General features: G+C 42.2%; 1 long non-coding RNA gene across 2 annotated transcripts; it reads right to left on the minus strand.

The window, feature by feature from the left end:
- Positions 1 to 4,416: 4,416 nt before the first annotated feature.
- Positions 4,417 to 7,951, minus strand: LOC106592256 (uncharacterized). 2 transcript variants are annotated; one of them, XR_001325606.3, is made up of 3 exons: positions 7,506 to 7,948; positions 5,458 to 5,543; positions 4,417 to 5,061 (listed from the first exon to the last, which is right to left on the minus strand). It is a non-coding gene; the product is annotated as an uncharacterized LOC106592256 (long non-coding RNA). The 2 variants fall into 2 exon arrangements; XR_006760265.2 differs by having other exon boundaries at positions 4,417 to 5,543; positions 7,506 to 7,951.
- Positions 7,952 to 12,510: the final 4,559 nt, after the last annotated feature.

The following is a 12,510-nucleotide window of genomic DNA, read 5'->3' on the forward strand; positions in this document are numbered from 1 at the left end:
TGTCATCTCATATCATTATGTAGTTATTCTAGGTGGTTGTAAACATGCAGAAGTAACTTTCTATAGCCAGTGAAATGTCACCGTTAACTGACTTCAATTGTTTTAAGCCATTAATTTGTTTCTGAATGGATGTTTTACGGTATGTAACTGGGTGTATCATGGACATCAATGTGCCACCTTGTAGTCCCGAAAACCCTAAATGGGATTCATCTGGTTCGTTAAACTATTACTATGGTGGAAAGAATAGGTTTTGGGATCAGTGTTTGCTATTTTGACCCTCGTTCCCAGACACAGATTGATAGTGCAGGAGAACACCACTGGATAGAATACCTGTATGTCTCTAGTGGTGAACTGGGATAGTGCAGCAGAACACCACTGGATAGAATACCTGTATGTCTCTAGTGGTGAACTGGGATAGTGCAGGAGAACACCACTGGATAGAATACCTGTATGTCTCTAGTGGTGAACTGGGATAGTGCAGCAGAACACCACTGGATAGAATACCTTTATGTCTCTAGTGGTGAACTGGGATAGTGCAGCAGAACACCACTGGATAGAATACCTTTATGTCTCTAGTGGTGAACTGGGATAGTGCAGCAGAACACCACTGGATAGAATACCTGTATGTCTCTAGTGGTGAACTGGGGTAGTGCAGCAGAATGCAACAGTCCTATAATCTTTAACTCAGATGGATGGTATTTTCTGTGGCATTAAAAAGGTCTTCGTCTGACATTGGACGTGGTGCCAAATAACCTTTCACCTGACTGGTGCATGCTTTCCTTACAAGAAAATTACACCCAAATACGGTGTTTGCAAAATGCATCAAATGGGGATTTCTGTATTTTGAAAGTGACATATCTTGAAGTTGATTGCTGACAAGCAAAACATTTTGGGACTATGTCACAATGGACTAATGAAACAAATACCAAAATATGTTTTTTGGATGGAGTTTTCCTTCAACTGGTTTCTAGAACTCCCTGAAACTGTATTTTATGGTATTATTCTGTAGTGATGAAATTAAAACCTTTTCAAGACATGAAGTCAAACCGTTACACACCAACACTAACCATGGTGGGGTGACTGAATTTAATATACAGTTACACACCAACACTAACCATGGTGGGGTGACTGAATTTAATATACAGTTATACACCAACACTAACCATGGTGGGGTGACTGAATTTAATATACAGTTACACACCAACACTAACCATGGTGGTGTGACTGAATTTAATATACAGTTATACACCAACACCAACCATGGTGGGGTGACTGAATTTAATATACAGTTATACACCAACACTAACCATGGTGGGGTGACTGAATTTAACAGTTACACACCAACACTAGCCATGGTGGGGTGACTGAATATAATAAAGTATTTGGTATTTTATTAGGATCCCCATTAGCTGTTGCAAAAGCAGCAGCTACTCTTCCCGGGGTCCAAACAAAACATGAAACATAATACAGAATGGCATAATACAGAACATCAATAGCTCAAGGGCAGAACTACATACATTTTTTAAAAGGCACATGTAGCCTACATATCAATACATACACACACTATCTAGGTCAAATAGGGGAGAGGCGTTGTGCCGCTAGGTGTTGCTTTATCTGTTTTTTGAGACCAGGTTTGATGTTTATTTGAGCAACATGAGAAGGAAGTTCCATACAATAAGGGCTCTATATAATACTGTACGCTTCCTTGAATTTGTTTTGGATTTGGGGACTGTGAAAAGACCCCTGGTGGCATGTCTGGTGGGATAAGTGTGTGTGTCAGAGCTGTGTGTAAGTTGACTATGTAAACATGAATGTTTCTTATATATTAAATCTATAACCAAGAGCACTGTATTTGGTACAAATCATTCCTTAAGTTCTAGACCTCAGCTGAATCTGGTAATGAATGGTGTGGCTGTTGAACAAGTTGAGAAGACTAAATGACTTGGCTTTGCCTTAGATTGTAAACTGTCATGGTCAAAACATATACAGTTGAAGTCAGAAGTTTTCATTCACCTTTGCCAACTACATTTAAACTCAGTTTTTCACAATTCGTGACATTTAATCCTAGTGAAAATTCCCTGTCATAGGTCAGTTAGGATCACCACTTTATTTTAAGAATGTGAAATGTCAGAATAATAGTAGAGAATTATTTATTTCATCACATTCCCAGGGGGTCAGAAGTTTACATACACTTAGTTAGTATTTGGTAGCATTGCCTTTAAATTGTTTAACTTGGGTCAAATGTTTAGGGTAGCCTTCCACAAGCTTCCCACAATAAGTTGGGTGATTTTTCGCCCATTCCTCCTGACAGAGCTGGTGTAACTGAGTCAGGTTTGTAGGCCTCCTTGCTCGCACACGCTTTTTCAGTTCTGCCCACAAATTTTCTATAGGATTGAGGTCAGGGCTTTGTGATGGCCACTCCAATACCTTGACTTTGTTGTCCTTAAGGCATTTTCTCACAACTTTGGAAGTATGCTTGGGGTCATTTGTCCATTTGGAAGACCCATTTGCGACCAAACTTAAACTTCCTGACTGATGTCTTGAGATGTTGCTTCAATATATCCACATAACTTTATTTCCTCATGATGCCATCTATTTTGTGAAGTGCACCAGTACCTCCTGCAGCAAAGCACCCCCACAACATGATGCTGCCACCCCCGTGCTTCACGGTTGGGAAGGTGTTCTTCAGCTTGCAAGCCTCCCTCTTTTTCCTCCAAACATAATGATGGTCATTATGGCCAAGCAGTTCTATTTTTGTTTCATCAGACCAGAGGACATTTCTCCAAAAGTACGATCTTTGTCCCCATGTGCAGTTGCAAACTTTGGTCTGGCTTTTTTATGGCGGTTTTGGAGCAGTGGCTTCTTCTTTGCTGAGCGGCCTTTCAGGTTATGTCGATATAGGACTCGTTTTACTGTGGATATTTTTGTACCTGTTTCCTCAAGCATCTTCACAAGGTCCTGCTGTTGTTCTGGGATTGATTTGCACTTTTCGCACCAAAGTACGTTCATCTCTAGGAGACAGAACGCGTCTCCTTCCTGAGCGGCATGACGGCTGCGTGGCCCCATGGTGTTTATACTTGCGAACTGTTGTTTGTACAGATGAACATGGTACCTTCAGGCGTTTGGAAATTGCTCCCAAAGATGAACCAGACTTGTGGAGGTCTACATTTTTTTTCTGAGGTCTTGGCTGATTTCTTTTGATTTTCCAGTGATGTCAAGCAAAGAGGCACTGAGTTTGAAGGTAGGCCTTGAAATACATCCACAGGTACACATCCAATTGACTAAAATGATGTAATTTAGCCTATCAGAAGCTTCTAAAGCCATGACATAATTTTCTGGAATTTTCCAAGCTGTTTAAAGGCACAGTCAACTTAGTGTATGTAAACTTCTGACCCACTGGAATTGTGATACAGTGAATTATAAATGTAATATTCTGTCTGTACACAATTGTTGGAAAAATTACTTGTGTCATGCACAAAGTAGATGTCCTAACCGACTTGCCAAAACTATAATTTGTAAACAAGAAATTTGTGGAGTGGTTGAAAAACGAGTTTTAATGACTCCAACCTAAGTGTATGTAAACTTCAGGCTTCAACATTACATACCCCAACCAGAATCCATGGATTACATGCAACATTCGCACTGAGCTAAAGGATAGAGCTGCCGCTTTCAAGGAGCGGGACTCTAACCTGGAAGCTTATAAGAAATCCTGCTATGCCCTCCGATGAACCGTCAAACAGGCCAAGCGTCAATACAGGACTAAGATGGAATCGTACTACATCGGCTCCTACGTTCGTTCGAATGTGGCAGGGCTTGCAAACAATTAAAGAAAACAAAGGGAAGCACAGCCGAGAGCTGCCCAGTGACACGAGCCTACCAGACGGGATAAATAACTTATCTGCTCACTTCGTTGAAAGTAACACTGAAACATGCATGAGAGCATCATCTGTTCCAGACGACTGTGTGGTCGCGCTCTCCACAGCCAATGTGAGTAAGACCTTTAAACAGGTCAATATTCACAAGGCCGCTGGGCCAGATGGATTACCAGGACGTGTCCTCCGAGCATGCGCTGGCCAACTAGCAAGTGTCTTCATCGACATTTTCAACCTGTCCCTGACCGAGTCTGTAATACCAACATGTTTCAAGCAGCCACCATAGCCCCTGTGCCCAAGAACACTAAGGTAACCTGCCTAAATGACTACCGACCTGTAGCACTCACATCTATAGCCATGAATTGCTTTGAAATCTGTGTCCGGGAAACTTCCCCTAAAAACTAGCATTATAGAACTGATTAAGTTGTCAGCAAATGTCACGAGAATGTTTTATCCCAATGTTCTAACTGAACTATTTTATAGCTTTGACCAATTCTCAGAGGTTGTAAGGCTCTGGTTAATAAAGAATTAGACCAAGTCCCAGTCCTCAATAGATCAACTCTTTATTCAGAGAGCGCTCTGTCATCAAAATGAGAACACAATCTTTTTATAGCACACACACACACAAATGAACTCACATCAGTAGAAACTCCAGCTCTCATTAGGCGGGCTGTATTTTTCCAAAGTTCACATACATTGTTTATCACCCTTCTGCAACATGTTTCATCATCTTCTGCAAGCCTAGCCTTTTCTAACAGTTTTTCTCCTCCCTAGGGTGAGGAGGCCTCTTTCCAGTTATTAGTTTCACCGATATCACAAGTTGACAGTTCAGTTGTCCTTGAATGTCTCAACTATACGTAGCTCATATTGCGAAATGGTAACACAATGGCCTAGTCACACACATTATTGGATTATGACTCTAACACATTTCATACAATTATATGGTTTCAGGGTGGAGTACTTTAGTCATTATCTTAAACATAGAAGAATTTGTATCAGAAAACAACATCCCACAGAGCGGAGGTTGAGAAACACTGAAGCTTCTTCAGATGCGTTTTATTAATGCACACCCAGGATGTTAATCTGCAGTGAAGACGCGTGCAGCGATGTCATCCAGTAGCCAGTCTACTCCGGTCAGTAGGTTCTCTCCTGTCACAGCACTGCAGCCGATGATACACCAGTGGTGGGTCTTAATGTCATCCAGGCCCAGGGCCCCACACACACACACACACACACACACACACACACACACACACACACACACACACAAATAGATGAATACAAGTATTAGACATGAAATCAAAGTTATCAACCAATGTATTTCCAACCCAACAATGATAAAAACACATAAATTGTGTGGGAGTGTGTGTGTGTGTCTTTGTGTGTGTCTGTGTGTGCGTGCGTGTGTGTATATATAGGGGGGGGTACTCTGTTCTCGTAGGTGTGAAACATCATTTGTGTCTAAACCATTACAGTATGGAAATTGTAAAGGATATGGTCACGTGTCAAACGTTAGCAGACGAGAGAAGGCTGATATTGAAGAATCTGTGAATGGAAAATGTTGCATCTGTGGTGGGTATCATACTCCGGACTTCCTTGAGTGCCCTGTTCGGGTGAAGGAGGTCAAGGTGCCAAAGATCAGGGCTGCTCAGCGGATCTCCTATGTGGAGGCTGTGAAGAGAGTCAAAGGGGCAAGAAGTTGAAGCTATGGCAGTGGATGTATTGCAACCAGTTGCTAGTGTTTTAAGTATTTGGTAGTTTATTAGGATCCCCATCAGCTGTTGCAAAAGAAGCAGCTACTCTTCCTGTGGTCCAAACAAAACATGAAACATAATACAGAATGGCATAATACAGAACATCATTAGACAAGAACAGCTCAAGGACAGAACTACATACATTTTTAAAAAGGCAAACGTAGCCTACATATCAATACATACACAAACTATCAATCGGTTGATCTGGATAAACTCATTGTGAAGGTGGATTTTGTAGCATTTATAGCCACAGTGATCAATTGTACAGGACAAGTGTCCAAGAAGTCCAAGAAGCTGGTTATCATTATATCTTCTGCAGCCAGAGAAGATTTCGCAGAAAATACAAGGACTTTTGTCACCAGGAAATGTCCTGCCCTCACAGGAGGCTTCTGAGGCTGTGTTGTACCTGATTAGAATGAGTTTTTTACAGAAAGGCAGGTTGATTTTATTTAGTTAATTTCTGTTTTGGTAGTTTGTATGATATTTTATTTATTTTTACCCAAATGTTTTCCTTTTTATCCACCCGCCCAGTAGGTGACGGAATGCACATTTAATTGTTGTGAACGCCATTATACCATAGAAGAAGGAGGAGGAGGAGGAGGAACAGCGACATCTGGTCATTCATGGATTTTCATTCTCCTCCGTCTGTGTAAACTTTTTCATTTTCTCCTCTCATGATGCTGACGACTCGGTAGAGAATATGCCTCTCAGGTAAGCTGCATATTACTGAAATGTCTGCCATGCATGGTACAATCACTCACTTTAGCGGCAGTAAAACGATACAAGCGTTAGTTTGCCAACTGGCTAGTTTGGTGGTTTTTGTTATCTCCTAGCTTACCACGTGTCATGTTGGTGTTAGCTAGTAGGCTAGCTTTCCAGGTAGGAGAAGTGACCACCATCACTCTCTTACCGAATCAGACTTTGAAGAAGAAAATGATCAGATTCTGAGTAGCATTTGGCCCCTGATTCGACTGTCGTTGCTGCGCTAATGGCACCTTATTCTCAATAGTTTACTACTGATTAACGTTGATCTGGTCAAAAGTAGTTCACTGTATTGGAAATGAGGTTCCTTTAGCGACGATATCAATGTCGGGTTTTATATGCCTGCACGTTGTCATGTGGTGATTCTACCATGCTCTGTTTTAGCTCTCTCTCTGTGTAGTGGTGCTACCATGCTCTGTTTTAGCTCTCTCTTTATGTAGTGGTGCTACCATGCTCTGTTTTAGCTCTCTCTTTATGTAGTGGTGCTACCATGCTCTGTTTTAGCTCTCTCTTTATGTAGTGGTGCTACCATGCTCTGTTTTAGCTCTCTCTTTATGTAGTGGTGCTACCATGCTCTGTTTTAGCTCTCTCTTTATGTAGTGGTGCTACCATGCTCTGTTTTAGCTCTCTCTTTATGTAGTGGTGCTACCATGCTCTGTTTTAGCTCTCTCTTTATGTAGTGGTGCTACCATGCTCTGTTTTAGCTCTCTCTTTATGTAGTGGTGCTACCATGCTCTGTTTTAGCTCTCTCTTTATGTAGTGGTGCTACCATGCTCTGTTTTAGCTCTCTCTTTATGTAGTGGTGCTACCATGTTCTGTTTTAGCTCTCTCTCTATGTAGTGGTGCTACCATGCTCTGTTTTAGCTCTCTCTTTATGTAGTGGTGTGGCCAGTGTTGCCAACTAATTTTCAGGGTAAGTTGCTAGAGGCAGGTTGATGTGATGCAGAATACACAATAACGTTACTCAAATATATAAAATCAAAAATCCCAGTTCCCCTCCCCCAGGAGGCTTTTTGGTAGGCCATCATAGTAAATACTAATTTGTTCTTAAGTTACTTGCCTAGTTAAATAAAATGAACATTGCTCTGGTCAAAAGTTGTAACGTAAACTAACTCACTTTTTTACGTCGCGCTGGTCCATACATTTGACCATATTTTAGCGCCCAAAAAACGTAATACTTCCAGATCAGCTGTAATATCAATACCATTTATAAAGCGCAATTTCTCCCCTTTCCAACAAAATCAATGACGAGGCCTTCATGATGCCCACCTCTGCATGATTCAAGAAGGCGATGAGCTCCGTTGGGTCTTTTTAAAAATGGCGGGTGGGGAAGCTAAACCTATTGGGTGACACGGGAACCAAACCGGCTGCGCAGGGGCGCCATCGTGCATACATGTATTTTGTCTCCCCAGGACTTGAAGCGCGTCTGCGTCAGAAGTAGGAATGACTCCTATTTTTCCCCTTGGCACCGCAGACGCTGATTGACGTGCTTGAGCAGTGTGGGTGCAATAATTGAATAACATACATTTTTGAATCTATTTTGCAACACTCGCGCAAAAAATGACTAGGTATCCCCCTTATCCTGTCCCTTGTTTTCAAACGGTGAGTGAAGTTCTACACCTGGTGGAGAGAGGCTGTAAGACAGAATTAGTTGCTTTATGTGTGCTGTACGTTACATCCATTACCATGTCAATCAACGCTTGAATAGAAACGTATTTCACACCCCAGATTTTGATGTCAACACAGTCAAATTAGTTTTCTTTGCAGCCTCGTTTGAATGTCGCGGTTGTGCACATTTGTACGGAATGGGGCTAGTCTTCGTGCTAGCTTTAGTTAGCAAAACTACCTTTAATTTACCTCATACTGGACTCTGACATAAAGTCCTCCGGATGTTCAGCATTTAACTGGCTCATAAGTGACTGGCTGTAAATTATAATCCTCAATGACAAGCATTTGTCAGATAATTATTTACATTTTTATATTTTAGTCATTTAGCAGACACTCTTATCCAGAGCGACTTACAGTAGTGAATGCATACATTTCATACATTTTTTTTTCTCCGTACTGGTCCCCCGTGGGAATCGAACCCACAACCCTGGCGTTGCAAACTGAGCCACACGGGACAATTATAATTTTATTTGTTAAGCTACTCTTTGATTTGATGGGCTCTATTTAAGAACCTATCCTCTCATAGAAACCAAACCATAACTAACATTATTTTATGATTCCTTCTCTAGAATACCTGATTCCAGACCACGAGACTGATGTACTTTGTGAAAATCCAGGTTGGTGAAATGTCAAGACACTGGCTTCATTTGAAATGATACTCTACTTCCCTTTATAGTGCACTACCATAGACCAGGACCTGTGCACTATAAAGGGAGTAGGGTGTGACTTTGGATGCAGACTCTTTCACTATCCCCTTTTGGCTGGCCAACTATACAAGATGGCTACTGGGACATGCTACAGTCCCAATGATGTTAAACTTAGCTCAGGTTGAACTGATGTGAAACGACATGAACTACTGAGTGACTGTATATAAATGCAGCAGTTAGTCATCGTATTTCTCAATCGGCAAACTAATAAAATGTTTGCCTTTCCTTCTCCAGGGTTTGGGTGCTGTGGTCAGTGGAATTGCAGCGTGGACTCCAACATACTGGTAAGTTGTGTTTCTGAAACTGTCCCAAATGGCACCCTCTATAGTGCACTACTTTTGACCAGAGCTTTAAGGGCCCTATTCAGAAGTAGTGCACTAGAAAGGGAGGTCTTTCCCAGAAGAAGAATCGTTCTCTGCAACCACATGATAAACCTTTTGGAATCTCGTTTGTCTGAATTCCTGTTGATGTTAAATGACCTGACACCCTGCTGAGTAGTCTAGTTAAATGTCCTCTACATTTTTTTTTTTTTTTTTACAGTTGACTGTCCTGAAACAAGATGGCTGTTCTGGGCTGCTTTTAAACCTCTACAGGATCAGTGTCCTGAAATCTGGACAGCTGCTGCTCAATATGTGACTAGAAAGGCATTCTAAACAACAGCCAACTTTCCGGGACATCGACATGTCTTATATCGTCAAAGCTTAAATATTTGTTAATCTAACCGCAGTATCTAATTTACAGTAGCTATTCCAGCGGGACAAAATACCATGCTATTGTTTGGGGATAGTGCACAACAACAAAACGCTTATCAATGCAACTTGTTTGATACATTCACCTCTGACATATTGGCTACACAACACGTCAATTAGCCTAATGAAGGTAAGCCGTCGTTAGGCACCAATGAGACCAGCGGTGTCCACTTGATTGACAGTCTTGGTTCAAGGACCACATATCATTTGAAAACAATCTAGCTAGATAGCCAATGAGCTGGGCTTTCCAGCAGCATGTAAACGCCTTTTGTACTACAAACAACCATCATGCTAGGGCTGTGGGCAACAGTGTTCATTCTCTGGTGAAAGCAAACAGGACTCACGGTAGTTAATGATACGCAGCGGTTCGTTCTCTTCTACAAACTTTTGTCAAAACTAAAAAAAGAAAACATGGCTACTACTAGTGGAAAAGCTACATCCAAGTTTACACATTTGGATGAGAACATTGCAGAAATGGACTGGGAGAGTGACATAGAACTGATGGATGAGGACTCCATGAGTGAGTACAGTTTTGATTCCAGTGAGGAAGAAATGTTTTTGGAAGGAGAAGATCCACTTTTAGATCAGTAAGTAAAATAGGTTTTTGCATCTCATGCTAATGCAGTTGTTTAAATGGTTGCATATTCATTTGAGATATTTCTATATAGTTATATGGACCTGAGGCATATAATGTATTAGCATAGCCTATGTGTGTTTTCTGTTGGCTATGACATGCTGTTGTTTTTGAGTGTCTTAATGCCTGTTGGTCCACATATTTCATTATAGTGATTGTGTTCCCCATACTCTATATAATATAGATGAGTGCTGTGTATTTGATATATTGACGCAGTGCTCACTCCCTGCTAAAATAAAGGTTAAATAAAATAAGGAATAGGAAACTTGTTCTAAACATTTTATTTATTTTTTTAATCCTCAATAGATGTATAGACTCTGATGACCTGTGGGAGCCACCTCCAAAGAAACCACATTCAAGTCCATCCCACACTGATTCAAACATAGGAAGTGGTTCCTCCAGTCTGACCCCTGCTGCTGTCTCTGGCTCCACACCCACCCGTCCATCTAGAGGTGTTATGAGTCCAGACCAGAAGCGGAGGAGGGCCAGTGTACCAGCGGCAACTTCAACCGAGGGAGAGGACCGTTGGCGCACTGTGCTAGAGGATGATGTGGAGCCACTTCCACCAATATTTAGACCTAAAAGGCAGCCAGGACCTCAGCTGGACATGACTGGAAAGTACAGCCCCCTTCATCTTTTCCAGCTGTTTTTCTCCTTGTCAGTTCTTCGTTTGCTTTTGTCTAACACCAACAAGTATGGGGCTAAGAAGCATGCAGGCAAGAAAAAGGCATGGAAGCCCATTTCCATCGAAGAATTATACTGTTACATCTCACTGGTCATTTATATGGGCGTTGTGAAGTTGAAAACCCTGAAGGACTACTGGAGAAGCTCAAGACTCTACCAACTGCCTTTCCCCACAACTATCATGTCTTGTAAGAGGTTTATGACTGTCTCGCGGGCGCTTCATATCAGTGACCCACAAGCTGACGAGAACAATGACAAGAAGAAGGGGACAGCAAGCTTTGATAGGCTCTGCAAAATCAAACCTCTCTACTCCAGCATTGTTGAGGCCTGCAAGACCCATTTTCAGCCTGCCCAGAACCTGTCCATAGATGAGAGAATGGTAGCCTCAAAGGCCAGAATTGGCATCAAACAATATATGCCTAACAAGCCAACAAGATGGGGTTACAAACTGTTTGTTTTGGCAGATTCTGCGTGTGCCTACACTTGGAATTTCTTTGTTTATGAGGGGAAGTCCATCTCAGCCACCGGTATGGGACTTGGTTATGATTCCGTAATGAAATTATTGGAATTTCCACTGCTGGGGAAGGGCTACAAACTGTTTGTGGATAACTTTTACACAAGCCCTACTCTGTTTACAGACCTGAGGAAGCTGAAGGTATGGTCTTGTGGAACCATTCGTCCCAACGGAGTGGGTTTTCCCAAAACAAAAGTAAACGACATGCCTAAGAGGGCTGAAAGGGGTACCATGAGATGGATTCGTAAAGATGACCTGCTCTTTGTAAAGTGGATGGATGCCAGAGAGGTGGTCATGTGCTCCAGTATCCACAAATCGTACAGTGGCGATCACATCGGCAGGCGTGCGAAGGACGCTAATGGGACATGGACCAAGAAAGCTGTCCCCGTTCCAGCTGCTGTAAAGGATTACAATAAGAGCATGGGAGGTGTGGACCTGTCTGATGCTCTCATAGGCTACTACAATGTTCTCCACAAGACAATGAAATGGTACAAGACATTGTTCTATCACTTCATCGACATTGCTGTGGTGAATGCATTCATCCTCCAGAAGGAAATGGCTAGGATCTGTGGAAAGACCCCCATGACACAGCTAGCCTTCAGAGAGCTGCTCATCCAGGAGCTTGCTGACTACGGCACAAAGTCCACTGCAGCACCTTCTGTCCCCTCTACCTCTGTCCCCTCTACCTCTGTCCCCTCTACCTCTGTCCCCTCTACCTCTGTCCCCTCTACCTCTGTCCTCTCTTCTCTTGCCTCCAGTGATGTTCACCTTCCAAAATACATCACTGCAGACCTGAATGTGCCTCAGGGCCAAAAGGGCTCAGCATGGAGGCGTCGTTGTTCTGTGTGCAAAATGAAATCTCCCATCACCTGCACTACTTGTGCTGTTACCCTCTGCTTTACAACAGAGAGAGACTGCTATGGGTCTTGGCATCAGCAGCTCAATCTGGTGTAGAGGACTGTGGGTGTTCTAAATACTGTAATTGTAAATATGTTTTTTCTCCCTTTGTTTGTGGTGTGTACACTTCTGACATTAGAGCAGCGTTGGCTGCTAACTTGGCCGTTTATCTTAAATACTTCACTTCTGTGTTTTGGGAGGCATTGGATCAGCGTTCTCGTCTTATCTCCTGTTAGTAACTTTTATATAGGGATGCTAATGATCCATTC

This window comes from Salmo salar, chromosome 18 (assembly GCF_965601325.2).
Source record: "Salmo salar chromosome 18, fSalSal1, whole genome shotgun sequence".
In the NCBI taxonomy this organism is placed as follows: Eukaryota; Metazoa; Chordata; class Actinopteri; order Salmoniformes; family Salmonidae; genus Salmo; species Salmo salar.